The following is a 9,452-nucleotide window of genomic DNA, read 5'->3' as shown; positions in this document are numbered from 1 at the left end:
ATGCTACAAAATCTCCTTCGAGCTGGATTTCAACCAGCGACCTAAGGATTCCAGTAGAGAACGTCTCCAGTCCTCCGCTCTACCAACTGAGCTATCGAAGGTTGCTTGCTCCTTCTTAGAACATCTGAGGAATGGGGAAAAATAACAAGAATGGAGAGCTGATGTTGGGGGAATGCTTTGCGTGACAAGGAGGTATTGAAGAATTATAGACTTCGTAGGTTCTGATTAATGAGCCACAATTATTTTTATTTCCTCCTTTTGATTAAGATTGGGAATGCTCAAAAACATCCTTCGAGCCGGATTTGAACCAGCGACCTAAGGATTTCAGCTGAGATTATCTACAGTCCTCCGCTCTACCAACTGAGCTATCGAAGGGTGCTGGCTGCTTGCTAGAACATCTGAGGAATGAGGAAAAATAACAAGAATGGAGCTGATGGTGGGTATGCTTTGCGTGACAAGGAGGTATTGAGCAATTTTAGATTTCGTAGATTCTGATTAATGAGCCACAATTATTTTTATTTCCTCCTTTTGATTAAGATTGGGAACGCTCAAAAACATCCTTCGAGCTGGATTTGAAACAGTGACCTAAGGATTTCAGCTGAGATCATCTACAGTCCTCCACTCTACCAACTGAGCTATCGAAGGGTGCGGACTGCTTGCTAGAACGTCTGAGGAATGGGGAAAACTAACATGAATGGAGAGCTGATGGTGTGTATGCTTTGCGTGACAAGGAGGTATTGAGTAATTATAGATTTTGTAGGTTCTGATGAATGAGCCACAATTATTATTATTTCATACTTTTGATTAAGATTTGGAATGCTCAAAAATATCCTTTGAGCCGGATTTAAACCAGCGACCTAAGGATTTCAGCTGAGATCATCTACAGTCTTCCGCTCTACCAACTGAGCTATCGAAAGGTGCTGCCTGCTTGCTGGAACGTCTGAGGAATGGGGAAAAATAACATGAATGGAGAGTCGGTGGGTATGCTTTGCGTGACAAGGAGGTATTGAGGAATTATAGATTTTGTAGGTTCTGATGAATGAGTCACAATTATTATTATTTCCTACTTTTGATTAAGATTGGGAATGCTTCAAAATATCCTTCGAGCCGGATTTAAACCAGCGACCTAAGGATTCCAGAAGAGAACGTCTATAGTCCTCCGGTCTACCAACTGAGCTATCGAAGGTTGCTTGCTCTTTCTTAGAACATCTGAGGATGGGGAAAAATAACAAGAATGGCGAGCAGACGGTCGGTATCTTTGCGTGACAAGGAGGAATTGTGAGGAATTATAGATTTTGTAGGTTCTGATGAATGAGCCACAATTATTTTTATTTCCTATTTTTGATTAAGATTGGGAATGCTCCAAAATATCCTTCGAGCAGGATTTGAACCAGCGACCTAAGGATTTCAGCTGAGATCATCTACAGTCCTCCGCTCTACCAACTGAGCTATTGAAGGGTGCTGACTGCTTGCTATAACGTCTGAGGAATGGGGAAAAATAACATGAATGGAGCAGATTGTGGGTATGCTTTGCGTGACAAGGAGGTATTGAGGAATTATAGATTTCGTAGATTCTGATGAATGAGCCACAATTATTTTTATTTCTACTTTCGATTAAGATTGGGAATGCTCCAAAAATATCCTTCGAGCCAGATTGAAACCAGCGGCCTAAGGATTTCAGCTGAGATCATCTACAGTCCTCCACTCTACCAACTGAGCTAACGAAGGTTGCCTGCTCCTTCTTAGAACATCTGAGGAATGGGGAAAATTAAGAATGGCGAGCTGACGGTCGGTATCTTTGCGTGACAAGGAGGAATTGAGGAATTATAGATTTCGTAGGTTCTGATGAATGAGCCAAAATGTTTTTTATTTCCTACTTTTGATTAAGATTGGGAATGCTAAAAAAAAAACCCTTCAAGACGGATTTGAACCAGTGACCTAAGGATTTCAGCTGAGATCATCTACAGTCCTCCGCTCTACCAACTGAGCTATCAAAGGGTGCTGGCTGCTTGCTAGAACATCTGAGGAATGAGGAAAAATAAGAATGGAGCTGATCGTGGGTATGCTTTGCGTGACAAGGAGGTATGGAGGAATTATAGATTTCGTAGGTTCTGATGAATGAGCCACAATTATTTTTATTTCCTCCTTTTGATTAACTCATTTACTCCCAATAACGTATAAATACGTTTTTTTAAATGTTGTAAGTGTCCCAAAGACGTATTTAAACGTTTTTTTGTTTTGTTTTTTATGCTAGAGCATACAGAAGGATTTGATGCAGCCTCTCAACTGCAAAGAACGGTTGAAGAAATGGTAGTTTATTACACAAACGGCCAGCATGTGGCAGCAGAACAAAGGAGATCAACCAGGGCCATGTAGAAAAAAAGCTCAATTACTTACAATTTTAAATAGATTTGTGAAAACTGATGAAACTTAGCTCTCTTCTAATGCTAATTGCTGCAAAATGGAAACAGATAGAAACATATTTGATGAAAGAAGAGACTTTAATGTTTCTTTTGATAGGTTCCATGCTTTTTATAGCAATTGAACATAATATTCTGTGGGCCTTGCAAAATCAGTCAAAATCCAGTAAAACAGCCGGGAGCGAACGGGATTGCTTCTGTGAAAATGGCTGGGAGTGAATGAGTTAAGATTGGGAATGGTCCAAAACATCCTTCGAGCCGGATTTGAACCAGCGACCTAAGGATTCCAGCTGAGATCATCTACAGTCCTCCGCTCTACCAACTGAGCTATCGAAGGGTGCTGGCTGCTTGCTAGAACATCTGAGGAATGAGGAAAAATAACAAGAATGGAGAGCTGATGGGGGGGGGGATGCTTTGCGTGACAAGGAGGTATTGAGGAATTATAGATTTCGTAGGTTCTGATGAATGAGCCACAATTATTTTTATTTCCTACTTTTGATTAAGATTGGGAATGCTCCAAAATATCCTTCGAGCCGGATTTGAACCAGCGACCTAAGGATTTCAGCTGAGATTATCTACAGTCCGCTCTACCAACTGAGCTATCGAAGGGTGCTGGCCGCTTGCAAGAACATCTGAGGAATGGGGAAAAACAACAAGAAAGGAGAGCTGATGGTGTGTATGCTTTGCGTGACAAGGAGGTATTGAGGAATTATAGATTTCGTAGGTTCGAATGAGTGAGCCAAAATGTTTTTTATTTCCTACTTTTGATTAAGATTGGGAATGCTCCAAAAAAATCCTTCGAACCGGATTTGAGCCAGCGACCTAAGGATTTCAGCTGAGATCATCTACAGTCCTCCGCTCTACCAACTGAGCTATCGAAGGGTGCTGGCTGCTTGCTAGAACATCTGAGGAATGGGGAAAAATAACAAGAATGGAGCTGATCGTGGGTATGCTTTGCGTGACAAGGAGGTATTGAGGAATTATAGATTTCGTAGATTCTGATGAATGAGCCACAATTATTTTTATTTCCTCCTTTTGATTAAGATTGGGAATGGTCCAAAACATCCTTCGAGCCGGATTTGAACCAGCGACCTAAGGATTTCAGCTGAGATCATCTACAGTCCTCCGCTCTACCAACTGAGCTATCGAAGGTTACTTGCTCCTTCTTAGAACATCTGAGGAATGGGGAAAAATAAGAATGTTGAGGGAATGCTTTGCATGACAAGGAGGTATTGAGGAATTATAGATTTCTTAGGTTCTGATGAATAAGCCACAATTATTTTTATTTCCTCCTTTTGATTAAGATTGGGAATGGTCCAAAACATCCTTCGAGCCGGATTTGAACCAGCGACCTAAGGATTTCAGCTGAGATCATCTACAGTCCTCCACTCTACCAACTGAGCTATCGAAGGTTGCTTGCTCCTTCTTAGAACATCTGAGGAATGGGGAAAATTAAGAATGACGAGCTGATGGTCGGTATCTTTGCGTGACAAGGAGGAATTGAGGAATTATAGATTTCGTAGATTCTGATGAATGAGCCAAAATGTTTTTTATTTCCTACTTTTGATTAAGATTGGGAATGCTCCTGAATATCCTTCAAGCCGGATTTGAATCAGCGACCTAAGGATTCCAGCAGAGAACATCTACAGTCCTCCGCTCTACCAACTGAGCTATTGAAGGTTGCTTGCTACTTCTTAGAACATCTGAGGAATGGGGAAAAATAACAAGAATGGAGAGCTGACGGGGGAATGCTTTGCGTGACAAGGAGGTATTGAGGAATTATAGATTTCGTAGGTTCTGATGAATGAGCCACAATTATTTTTATTTCCTCCTTTTGATTAAGATTGGGAATGGTCCAAAATATCCTTCGAGCCGGATTTGAACCAGCGTCCTAATGATTTCAGCTGAGATCATCTAAAGTCCGCTCTACCAACTGAGCTATCGAAGGGTGCTGGCCGCTTGCAAGAACATCTGAGGAATGAGGAAAAATAACAAGAATGGAGCTGATGGTGGGTATGCTTTGCGTGACAAGGAGGTATTGAGGAATTATAGATTTCGTAGATTCTGATGAATGAGCCACAATTATTTTTATTTCCTACTTTTGATTAAGATTGGGAATGCTCCAAAAGATCCTTCGAGCCGGATTTGAACCAGCGACCTAAGGATTTCAGCTGAGATCATCTACAGTCCTCCGCTCTACCAACTGAGCTATCGAAGGTTACTTGCTCCTTCTTAGAACATCTGAGGAATGGGGAAAAATAAGAATGTTGAGGGAATGCTTTGCGTGACAAGGAGGTATTGAGGAATTATAGATTTCTTAGGTTCTGATGAATGAGCCACAATTATTTTTATTTCCTCCTTTTGATTAAGATTGGGAATGGTCCAAAACATCCTTCGAGCCGGATTTGAACCAGCGACCTAAGGATTTCAGCTGAGATCATCTACAGTCCTCCGCTCTACCAACTGAGCTATCGAAGGTTACTTGCTCCTTAGAACATCTGAGGAATGGGGAAAAATAAGAATGTTGAGCTGATGGGGGAATGCTTTGCATGACAAGGAGGTATTGAGGAATTATAGATTTCTTAGGTTCTGATGAATGAACCACAATTATTTTTATTTCCTCCTTTTGATTAAGATTGGGAATGGTCCAAAATATCCTTCGAGCCGGATTTGAACCAGCGACCTAAGGATTTCAGCTGAGATCATCTACAGTCCTCCGCTCTACCAACTGAGCTATCGAAGGTTACTTGCTCCTTCTTAGAACATCTGAGGAATGGGGAAAAATAAGAATGTTGAGCTGATGGGGGAATGCTTTGCATGACAAGGAGGTATTGAGGAATTATAGATTTCTTAGGTTCTGATGAATGAGCCACAATTATTTTTATTTCCTCCTTTTGATTAAGATTGGGAATGGTCCAAAACATCCTTCGAGCCGGATTTGAACCAGCGACCTAAGGATTTCAGCTGAGATCATCTACAGTTCTCCGCTGTACCATCTGAGCTATCGAAGGGTGCTGGCTGCTTGCTAGAACATCTGAGGAATGAGGAAAAATAACAAGAATGGAGCTGATCGTGGGTATGCTTTGCGTGACAAGGAGGTATTGAGGAATTATAGATTTCGTAGGTTATGATGAATGAGCCACAATTATTTTTATTTCCTCCTTTTGATTAAGATTGGGAATGGTCCAAAACATCCTTCGAGCCGGATTTGAACCAGCGACCTAAGGATTTCAGCTGAGATCATCTACAGTCCTCCGCTCTACAAACTGAGCTATCGAAGGTTACTTGCTCCTTCTTAGAACATCTGAGGAATGGGGAAAAATAAGAATGTTGAGGGAATGCTTTGCGTGACAAGGAGGTATTGAGGAATTATAGATTTCTTAGGTTCTGATGAATGAGCCACAATTATTTTTATTTCCTCCTTTTGATTAAGATTGGGAATGGTCCAAAACATCCTTCGAGCCGGATTTGAACCAGCGACCTAAGGATTTCAGCTGAGATCATCTACAGTCCTCCGCTCTACCAACTGAGCTATCGAAGGTTACTTGCTCCTTCTTAGAACATCTGAGGAATGGGGAAAAATAAGAATGTTGAGCTGATGGGGGAATGCTTTGCATGACAAGGAGGTATTGAGGAATTATAGATTTCTTAGGTTCTGATGAATGAACCACAATTATTTTTATTTCCTCCTTTTGATTAAGATTGGGAATGGTCCAAAATATCCTTCGAGCCGGATTTGAACCAGCGACCTAAGGATTTCAGCTGAGATCATCTACAGTCCTCCGCTCTACCAACTGAGCTATCGAAGGTTACTTGCTCCTTCTTAGAACATCTGAGGAATGGGGAAAAATAAGAATGTTGAGCTGATGGGGGAATGCTTTGCATGACAAGGAGGTATTGAGGAATTATAGATTTCTTAGGTTCTGATGAATGAGCCACAATTATTTTTATTTCCTCCTTTTGATTAAGATTGGGAATGCTCCAAAACATCCTTCGAGCCGGATTTGAACCAGTGACCTAAGGATTTCAGCTGAGAACATCTACAGTCCTCCGCTCTACCAACTGAGCTATCGAAGGGTGCGGACTGCTTGCTAGAACGTCTGAGGAATGGGGAAAACTAACATGAATGGAGAGCTGATGGCGTGTATGCTTTGCGTGACAAGGAGGTATTGAGGAATTATAGATTTCGTAGGTTCTGATGAATGAGCCAAAATGTTTTTTATTTCCTACTTTTGATTAAGATTGGGAATGCTCCAAAATAACCTTCAAGCCGGATTTGATCCAGCGACCTAAGGGTTTCAGCTGAGATCGTCTACAGTCCTCCGCTCTACCAACTGAGCTATCGAAGGGTGCTGGCTGCTTGCTAAAACATCTGAGGAATGAGGAAAAATAACAAGAATGGAGCTGATCGTGGGTATGCTTTGCGTGACAATGAGGTATTGAGGAATTATAGATTTCGTAGATTCTGATGAATGAGCCACAATTATTTTTATTTCTTACTTTTGATTAAGATTGGGAATGCTCCAAAAGATCCTTCGAGCCGGATTTGAACCAGCGACCTAAGGATTTCAGCTGAGATCATCTACAGTCCTCCGCTCTACCAACTGAGCTATCAAAGGTTACTTGCTCCTTCTTAGAACATCTGAGGAATGGGGAAAAATAAGAATGTTGAGGGAACGCTTTGCGTGACAAGGAGGTATTGAGGAATTATAGATTTCTTAGGTTCTGATGAATGAGCCACAATTATTTTTATTTCCTCCTTTTGATTAAGATTGGGAATGGTCCAAAACATCCTTCGAGCCGGATTTGAACCAGCGACCTAAGGATTTCAGCTGAGATCATCTACAGTCCTCCGCTCTACCAACTGAGCTATCGAAGGTTACTTGCTCCTTCTTAGAACATCTGAGGAATGGGGAAAAATAAGAATGTTGAGCTGATGTTGGGGGAATGCTTTGCATGACAAGGAGGAATTGAGGAATTATAGATTTCTTAGGTTCTGATGAATGAGCCACAATTATTTTTATTTCCTCCTTTTGATTAAGATTGGGAATGGTCCAAAACATCCTTCGAGCCGGATTTGAACCAGCGACCTAAGGATTTCAGCTGAGATCATCTACAGTTCTCCGCTCTACCATCTGAGCTATCGAAGGGTGCTGGCTGCTTGCTAGAACATCTGAGGAATGAGGAAAAATAACAAGAATGGAGCTGATCGTGGGTATGCTTTGCGTGACAAGGAGGTATTGAGGAATTATAGATTTCGTAGGTTCTGATGAATGAGCCACAATTATTTTTATTTCCTCCTTTTGATTAAGATTGGGAATGGTCCAAAACATCCTTCGAGCCGGATTTGAACCAGCGACCTAAGGATTTCAGCTGAGATCATCTACAGTCCTCCGCTCTACCAATTGAGCGATCGAAGGGTGCTGGCTGCTTGCTAGAACATCTGAGGAATGAGGAAAAATAACAAGAATGGAGTTGATCGTGGGTATGCTTTGCGTGACAAGGAGGTATTGAGGAATTATAGATTTTGTAGATTCTGATGAATGAGTCACAATTATTATTATTTCCTACTTTTGCTTAAGATTGGGAATGCTCCAAAATATCCTTCGATCCGGATTTTCACCAGCGACCTAAGGATTCCAGCAGAGAACATCTACAGTCCTCCGCTCTACCAACTGAGCTATCGAAGGTTACTTGCTCCTTCTTAGAACATCTGAGGAATGGGGAAAAACAACAAGAATGGAGAGCTGATGGTGTGTATGCTTTGCGTGACAAGGAGGTATTGAGGAATTATAGATTTCGTAGGTTCTGATGAATGAGCCACAATTATTTTTATTTCCTACTTTTGATTAAGATTGGGGATGGTCCAAAACATCCTTCGAGCCGGATTTGAACCAGCGACCTAAGGATTTCAGCTGAGATCATCTACAGTCCTCCGCTCTACCAACTGAGCTATCGAAGGGTGCTGGCTGCTTGCTAGAACATCTGAGGAATGAGGAAAAATAACAAGAATGGAGCTGATCGTGGGTATGCTTTGCGTGACAAGGAGGTATTGAGGAATTATAGATTTCGTAGATTCTGATTAATGAGCCACAATTATTTTTATTTCCTCCTTTTGATTAAGATTGGGAATGCTCAAAAAAATCCTTCAAGCCGGATTTGAACCAGCGACCTAAGGATTTCAGCTGAGATCATCTACAGTCCTCCGCTCTACCAACTGAGCTATCGAAGGTTACTTGCTCGTTCTTAGAACATCTGAGGAATGGGGAAAAATAAGAATGTTGAGCTGATGGGGAATGCTTTGCATGACAAGGAGGTATTGAGGAATTAAAGATTTCTTAGGTTCTGATGAATGAGCCACAATTATTTTTATTTCCTCCTTTTGATTAAGATTGGGAATGGTCCAAAACATCCTTCGAGCCGGATTTGAACCAGCGACCTAAGGATTTCAGCTGAGATCATCTACAGTCCTCCGCTCTACCAACTGAGCTATCGAAGGGTGCTGGCTGCTTGCTAGAACATCTGAGGAATGAGGAAAAATAACAAGAATGGAGCTGATTGTGGGTATGCTTTGCGTGACAATGAGGTATTGAGGAATTATAGATTTCGTAGATTCTGATTAATGAGCCACAATTATTTTTATTTCCTCCTTTTGATTAAGATTGGGAATGCTAAAAAAAATCCTTCAAGCCGGATTTGAACCAGCGACCTAAGGATTTCAGCTGAGATCATCTACAGTCCTCCGCTCTACCAACTGAGCTATCGAAGGGTGCTGGCTGCTTGCTAGAACATCTGAGGAATGAGGAAAAATAACAAGAATGGAGCTGATGGTGGGTATGCTTTGCGTGACAAGGAGGTATTGAGGAATTATAGATTTCGTAGGTTCTGATGAATGAGCCACAATTATTTTTATTTCCTCCTTTTGATTAAGATTGGGAATGGTCCAAAACATCCTTCGAGCCAGATTTGAACCAGCGACCTAAGTATTTCAGCTGAGATCATCTACAGTTCTCCGCTCTACCATCTGAGCTA

General features: G+C 41.5%; 23 non-coding genes across 23 annotated transcripts; all 23 read right to left on the bottom strand.

Annotated features, from left to right (window-relative positions):
- Positions 1-13: 13 nt before the first annotated feature.
- trnas-gga (transfer RNA serine (anticodon GGA)) lies at positions 14-101 on the bottom strand. Its single transcript is given in 2 exon segments — positions 14-49; positions 65-101. It is a non-coding gene; the product is annotated as a tRNA-Ser (tRNA).
- A 186-nt stretch (positions 102-287) lies between these two features.
- trnay-gua (transfer RNA tyrosine (anticodon GUA)) lies at positions 288-375 on the bottom strand. Its single transcript is given in 2 exon segments — positions 288-323; positions 339-375. It is a non-coding gene; the product is annotated as a tRNA-Tyr (tRNA).
- A 723-nt stretch (positions 376-1,098) lies between these two features.
- trnay-aua (transfer RNA tyrosine (anticodon AUA)) lies at positions 1,099-1,186 on the bottom strand. Its single transcript is given in 2 exon segments — positions 1,099-1,134; positions 1,150-1,186. It is a non-coding gene; the product is annotated as a tRNA-Tyr (tRNA).
- A 1,483-nt stretch (positions 1,187-2,669) lies between these two features.
- On the bottom strand, positions 2,670-2,757 carry trnay-gua (transfer RNA tyrosine (anticodon GUA)). Its single transcript is given in 2 exon segments — positions 2,670-2,705; positions 2,721-2,757. It is a non-coding gene; the product is annotated as a tRNA-Tyr (tRNA).
- Positions 2,758-3,214: 457 nt separating this feature from the next.
- trnay-gua (transfer RNA tyrosine (anticodon GUA)) lies at positions 3,215-3,302 on the bottom strand. Its single transcript is given in 2 exon segments — positions 3,215-3,250; positions 3,266-3,302. It is a non-coding gene; the product is annotated as a tRNA-Tyr (tRNA).
- Positions 3,303-3,484: 182 nt separating this feature from the next.
- On the bottom strand, positions 3,485-3,572 carry trnay-gua (transfer RNA tyrosine (anticodon GUA)). The gene is given in 2 exon segments: positions 3,485-3,520; positions 3,536-3,572. It is a non-coding gene; the product is annotated as a tRNA-Tyr (tRNA).
- Positions 3,573-3,744: 172 nt separating this feature from the next.
- Positions 3,745-3,832, bottom strand: trnay-gua (transfer RNA tyrosine (anticodon GUA)). The gene is given in 2 exon segments: positions 3,745-3,780; positions 3,796-3,832. It is a non-coding gene; the product is annotated as a tRNA-Tyr (tRNA).
- Positions 3,833-4,012: 180 nt separating this feature from the next.
- trnay-gua (transfer RNA tyrosine (anticodon GUA)) lies at positions 4,013-4,100 on the bottom strand. Its single transcript is given in 2 exon segments — positions 4,013-4,048; positions 4,064-4,100. It is a non-coding gene; the product is annotated as a tRNA-Tyr (tRNA).
- A 450-nt stretch (positions 4,101-4,550) lies between these two features.
- Positions 4,551-4,638, bottom strand: trnay-gua (transfer RNA tyrosine (anticodon GUA)). The gene is given in 2 exon segments: positions 4,551-4,586; positions 4,602-4,638. It is a non-coding gene; the product is annotated as a tRNA-Tyr (tRNA).
- A 172-nt stretch (positions 4,639-4,810) lies between these two features.
- Positions 4,811-4,898, bottom strand: trnay-gua (transfer RNA tyrosine (anticodon GUA)). The gene is given in 2 exon segments: positions 4,811-4,846; positions 4,862-4,898. It is a non-coding gene; the product is annotated as a tRNA-Tyr (tRNA).
- Positions 4,899-5,075: 177 nt separating this feature from the next.
- On the bottom strand, positions 5,076-5,163 carry trnay-gua (transfer RNA tyrosine (anticodon GUA)). The gene is given in 2 exon segments: positions 5,076-5,111; positions 5,127-5,163. It is a non-coding gene; the product is annotated as a tRNA-Tyr (tRNA).
- Positions 5,164-5,613: 450 nt separating this feature from the next.
- On the bottom strand, positions 5,614-5,701 carry trnay-gua (transfer RNA tyrosine (anticodon GUA)). The gene is given in 2 exon segments: positions 5,614-5,649; positions 5,665-5,701. It is a non-coding gene; the product is annotated as a tRNA-Tyr (tRNA).
- Positions 5,702-5,873: 172 nt separating this feature from the next.
- Positions 5,874-5,961, bottom strand: trnay-gua (transfer RNA tyrosine (anticodon GUA)). The gene is given in 2 exon segments: positions 5,874-5,909; positions 5,925-5,961. It is a non-coding gene; the product is annotated as a tRNA-Tyr (tRNA).
- Positions 5,962-6,141: 180 nt separating this feature from the next.
- Positions 6,142-6,229, bottom strand: trnay-gua (transfer RNA tyrosine (anticodon GUA)). The gene is given in 2 exon segments: positions 6,142-6,177; positions 6,193-6,229. It is a non-coding gene; the product is annotated as a tRNA-Tyr (tRNA).
- Positions 6,230-6,409: 180 nt separating this feature from the next.
- trnay-gua (transfer RNA tyrosine (anticodon GUA)) lies at positions 6,410-6,497 on the bottom strand. Its single transcript is given in 2 exon segments — positions 6,410-6,445; positions 6,461-6,497. It is a non-coding gene; the product is annotated as a tRNA-Tyr (tRNA).
- A 454-nt stretch (positions 6,498-6,951) lies between these two features.
- trnay-gua (transfer RNA tyrosine (anticodon GUA)) lies at positions 6,952-7,039 on the bottom strand. Its single transcript is given in 2 exon segments — positions 6,952-6,987; positions 7,003-7,039. It is a non-coding gene; the product is annotated as a tRNA-Tyr (tRNA).
- Positions 7,040-7,211: 172 nt separating this feature from the next.
- Positions 7,212-7,299, bottom strand: trnay-gua (transfer RNA tyrosine (anticodon GUA)). The gene is given in 2 exon segments: positions 7,212-7,247; positions 7,263-7,299. It is a non-coding gene; the product is annotated as a tRNA-Tyr (tRNA).
- Positions 7,300-7,482: 183 nt separating this feature from the next.
- On the bottom strand, positions 7,483-7,570 carry trnay-gua (transfer RNA tyrosine (anticodon GUA)). Its single transcript is given in 2 exon segments — positions 7,483-7,518; positions 7,534-7,570. It is a non-coding gene; the product is annotated as a tRNA-Tyr (tRNA).
- A 182-nt stretch (positions 7,571-7,752) lies between these two features.
- Positions 7,753-7,840, bottom strand: trnay-gua (transfer RNA tyrosine (anticodon GUA)). Its single transcript is given in 2 exon segments — positions 7,753-7,788; positions 7,804-7,840. It is a non-coding gene; the product is annotated as a tRNA-Tyr (tRNA).
- Positions 7,841-8,294: 454 nt separating this feature from the next.
- trnay-gua (transfer RNA tyrosine (anticodon GUA)) lies at positions 8,295-8,382 on the bottom strand. The gene is given in 2 exon segments: positions 8,295-8,330; positions 8,346-8,382. It is a non-coding gene; the product is annotated as a tRNA-Tyr (tRNA).
- Positions 8,383-8,564: 182 nt separating this feature from the next.
- trnay-gua (transfer RNA tyrosine (anticodon GUA)) lies at positions 8,565-8,652 on the bottom strand. The gene is given in 2 exon segments: positions 8,565-8,600; positions 8,616-8,652. It is a non-coding gene; the product is annotated as a tRNA-Tyr (tRNA).
- A 179-nt stretch (positions 8,653-8,831) lies between these two features.
- Positions 8,832-8,919, bottom strand: trnay-gua (transfer RNA tyrosine (anticodon GUA)). The gene is given in 2 exon segments: positions 8,832-8,867; positions 8,883-8,919. It is a non-coding gene; the product is annotated as a tRNA-Tyr (tRNA).
- A 182-nt stretch (positions 8,920-9,101) lies between these two features.
- On the bottom strand, positions 9,102-9,189 carry trnay-gua (transfer RNA tyrosine (anticodon GUA)). Its single transcript is given in 2 exon segments — positions 9,102-9,137; positions 9,153-9,189. It is a non-coding gene; the product is annotated as a tRNA-Tyr (tRNA).
- Positions 9,190-9,452: the final 263 nt, after the last annotated feature.

Source organism: Festucalex cinctus, chromosome 1 (assembly GCF_051991245.1).
Source record: "Festucalex cinctus isolate MCC-2025b chromosome 1, RoL_Fcin_1.0, whole genome shotgun sequence".
In the NCBI taxonomy this organism is placed as follows: Eukaryota; Metazoa; Chordata; class Actinopteri; order Syngnathiformes; family Syngnathidae; genus Festucalex; species Festucalex cinctus.
The sequence above is the reverse complement of the archived record's forward strand: the minus strand, read 5'-3'. Positions and strand labels throughout refer to the sequence as shown.